This window comes from Pleuronectes platessa, unplaced genomic scaffold, assembly GCF_947347685.1.
Source record: "Pleuronectes platessa unplaced genomic scaffold, fPlePla1.1 scaffold_72, whole genome shotgun sequence".
NCBI classification, from domain to species: Eukaryota; Metazoa; Chordata; class Actinopteri; order Pleuronectiformes; family Pleuronectidae; genus Pleuronectes; species Pleuronectes platessa.
The window spans coordinates 438,283-442,270 of NW_026519130.1; the positions used below are offsets into that span (position 1 = coordinate 438,283).

Consider the following 3,988-nt stretch of genomic DNA (forward strand, 5'->3'; position numbering starts at 1 on the left):
GCATTGTGAAACATCTGGGTCACCTAATTTTAGTGTAAAGAAGAAGGTGAACTCTTGACTAATGACTAATTTTGCACTGAAACACAAACTTGATGTTACACATCTTAAACAATGATATGGGCGCCACTTAGACAACCAGACCTGTGTGCTTTGCTGTGACTATAAATGGCTGGAACCTCAGATAAAGAAAGTTATTTTCTGACTTCCATAACTGAGGCATTCTCTACAGAATGTAATGTGCCCATTCTACTTCAGATCCATTGAATCATTGTGTGTTTATGTTGCTTAAAGCAGAGCATTCACTGCTTTAATGTAATCAGCATCTTATCTGACAATATCATGGTGTAGAAGTGCAAGGAAATACCATTATGTTATGATCAATGTCATTTATTGTGCACAAACATTATATTAAGGCATCTGCTGGAAATGTTATGATCAACAATTCTCATGCAAAAAATACTTTAAAAACTACACAAATAGTGTTTTGGAGAGGGGGGTTTCAGAGGGAGGGGGCAGCTCTGGAGAAAGGTCTGTCAATCCAGGTCTGCTGCTTGGTGTGATGGAGACATGAGGTTAGCATCAGGAGCGGAGGCTGCAGGAGGGACCGTGGAGCTGAGGCACACCTGTACTGCTTCTCTTGAGAAGAACTGAAGGACACAAACAAACCATAGTGTTAAATTATGAAGATGGTTCCCTCTGATTTTTTGGTTTTAAACATAAACGTCAGACAGGCCACTAAAAACTAAAAATGCTGAAGCTAACAGCTACCACACAGCAAGCTAATGCCTTCCTAAGGCTGCCAGGGAGTAGCATGAGTAGCATTGTAGCAAGAGAGTGTAGCTAATCACAGCCCTCACAGTTCTTCATCAGTGGAGAAGTACCTCGCCATGTTTTCATCTTCAGAGGAGTCATCCAAAGACTGTGCTGCTGTTCCAGAATATGTCAGGCCCGCTGCAGCCTGCTGGGCTTGAACTCTGAGCACGCAGAGTAGGCCCTCACGTCCCCTCTCAGTAAATGCATCAGTACTGCCTGAGAATATATGATAAAAGACAAAAACGTCTCAATTGTGCGTTTGTGTGTATGTATACATACACACATACAAGGCTTTCTTTTCTACAGAAATATTTTTCCTGAGTTGATGACTCTGCTTATTGCCATCTAGAATGTGAAACCAAATATATTTTTTGGTGTACCCATACAAGATGTCCAATGTAACACCAATAAAATCCAATCTACTACACTACGGTTTTAATGCCTCTGCAATAGCGAGTCGCCGGAGGCATAACTGCATGTTTTCGGATTGTCTAACTTTGTATTTGTCTTAAAGTAAAAAGGTCAAGGCCACACTGACCTCATCTTATGGTTTCAGTTGTCAAGAGATACAGTGTCATTTATATGAGAGAAAATATGTAGAAATATGTAGACGGACACTGCTCTGGTTAGCGGAGTCATACAACGCAGTGCGATAATTCTAGTGTAGTTTTTTTGTAATAAATGGGTTATCTATTTTTACAATCTACAAAAAGTTATCTATACATTTGGTCACAGAATGTTACACAAATAAATTGGCATTAAAGTTGGCATCTTGCTGTCTCACCAGTCTGACGATGCAGCTGAAGCGTCCATCAAGGGCTTTCTGCAGGTAATTTGGATTGTTTGTTTCTTTTGACGAGGAGAATAACATGAATTCATACCGATATCAGTTTACAATCAAACCTTTTTGTGTTGACCTTGTTTAAACAGAGTCAAAGGACATTGTACAACAATGACACATATTTTTCCACAGTACCTGTCGTTCACTACTGAACTTCTGACACCCATTACTGGACTGTGTCTTCCTGTAGAGTGGTGATGTTCTCAACGTTCTTTTCACAGTCTGTCAAAACAAAATTAGAGTTACAAATGTTAATGCCCCACAACCCATTGCAGATACGGTTGTATTTGCACACCACATCGGATCAAAACAAAACTGCAGTCTGTGAAACAAGCAGTTTTGGTAGATATAAGGGAAATGCTAATATTTCTACATGAAACATATTCAGTCCCTTAAGCAAAATAACAATGATGGCAGGCCGCAACCTCGATGCCTTCGTCTGCTTTGCTTACAGACTAGTTTGCGGAGTCTCGTGCTGCCGCCCACTGACCCATACATCATCGCTCTTTTCTGAAACTAATGAAGGCAAATTCACACATGTAGACAGAAATAAACAGTATAAATTAAAAGGTGTAAATATTGCTAACATTATGTTTGATGGGGGTCATCATTATACATAACAGAGGAAAACTTTGCACATGTATTCCTTAAATTTACTTGCCTTCCTGTGGAAAAAGTTGTTTTCCTAGTTAAACAATCACAGCAGGGAAGCATGATTGATCAAAATTCTTTCAGTGTGATATTAACTTGTATTTCAGCAAGTGTACTTTGGGGATTTAATAAAAATGTATATTTGGCAAATTATATAAAATGTTTTTTCTGGTATGTAACTTAAAAGTATCTCTTTAATGGTAGGATCATTTCTCTCCCTCATCTTCCTCGTGGTACGTGGATGATGGTAGTGGGCTCAACCCGGCTTCTCTTTCTCTCCAGGCTGCCCTTCCTGCTCTTCATCAAGCAAAACAAACTGTTTGGTCCAAGTTGTTGACGTTAATGAAACTCCTGTAGCTTCACTTGGATCCTCCTTGATTAAAAAACAGAACATAGCAATTGTTTTATAAAATGAATCGCAACTCCATAACATGGAAACATTATTGTCATAGTGCATACTATACATTAAACCAAATTGACCTGATATTGTGGAGTAATGGTAGACAAATACACTCCTTATTAATCTAAAGCATTCATAAATCAAATTCATGTTTATATTTATATTGTAGCGTCCCTCAATGATGAGCTAAGCGTCTTGAACTGCTTTCAACAACCATGTATTCACCTCCCAGGTAGCACAGGCTACCGTGGGCTGAAGCATGTGGCTAACAATGGCGTATTAGCTGATGAACAGCGTCCATAGTGTGGATTGACGGACTCTCTCCGCACTCGGACTGTAAACCTAGATCGTAACGATCTTTAAAAACAATAAACTACTTACCTGACAGAAGGAAGATGACATCGTGGTCTTCCAAGCGCGCCGTGTTTATGACGCAGCCCCGAGTTAAAGGGCTGGTTGTTTACAAATAGGGTTTTTACGACAGCCACACGTCATGTCCGCTCGCGCACTCGGTCCGCTCGCGCACTCGGGCCGCTCGGCTCGCGCCGCTCGGGCCGCTCGGCTCGCGCACTCGGGCCGGTCGCGCACTCGGGCCGGCCTCGGTATAAACAGACTCGCATGATCCTTCTCATTAGAGATGTAATCTAGCCTCAAATATTACTATTATATAACATGAATAACATTCACGATCACTGAAGGACACCACGCAGGGACTGTGATTTAAACACCAAGCTGCGCCCGTGGTGCCATGGCAACCATCATAGCAACGATAAAAACATGCGTGATAACTATTAAAATATTTATCATAAGCACGAACTGGCTGAAGACTGTGGAAGCAAAGACCACATTTCTCGCTAGAAATGGTGTCAGAATGTATTTTTATGCCCAAACTAAGTTACAAAATTATATTTTTATCTGAAAAAACAAGGAATCTCCGCCATGTTTTCCTCTCCGCAGACGGGAGCTTGAGAGTCACGTGACGTGAGAACACGCCAATGCAAAACAATGGGAGGACTAAATGTTACCATCTCACAATCTGAGAGGCCAGATTGTGAGATGGTAACGTCGGTCCAAGTGGACCAACGTTGCCATTGAACATTTTCTGATGAGACTGGGTTGATGACAGAGGTTCACATTCATTCTGTTTTCCTGTGTTTCTTTTGCTTGAAGTATAGCAACCTGAGTACAAGTGGGGGTGTTGAGATATATTCATTATGTACTCAGATGTATATGTAATGCTGTATTGTAATATGTATATATGGTTACGCCACAGGATGGCGCCA

General features: G+C 40.9%; 1 long non-coding RNA gene across 1 annotated transcript; it reads right to left on the bottom strand.

Moving 5' to 3' along the window:
* Positions 1-377: 377 nt before the first annotated feature.
* On the bottom strand, positions 378-1,878 carry LOC128436421 (uncharacterized). The gene is made up of 4 exons (XR_008338061.1): positions 1,790-1,878; positions 1,598-1,662; positions 882-1,029; positions 378-647 (listed from the first exon to the last, which is right to left on the bottom strand). It is a non-coding gene; the product is annotated as an uncharacterized LOC128436421 (long non-coding RNA).
* Positions 1,879-3,988: the final 2,110 nt, after the last annotated feature.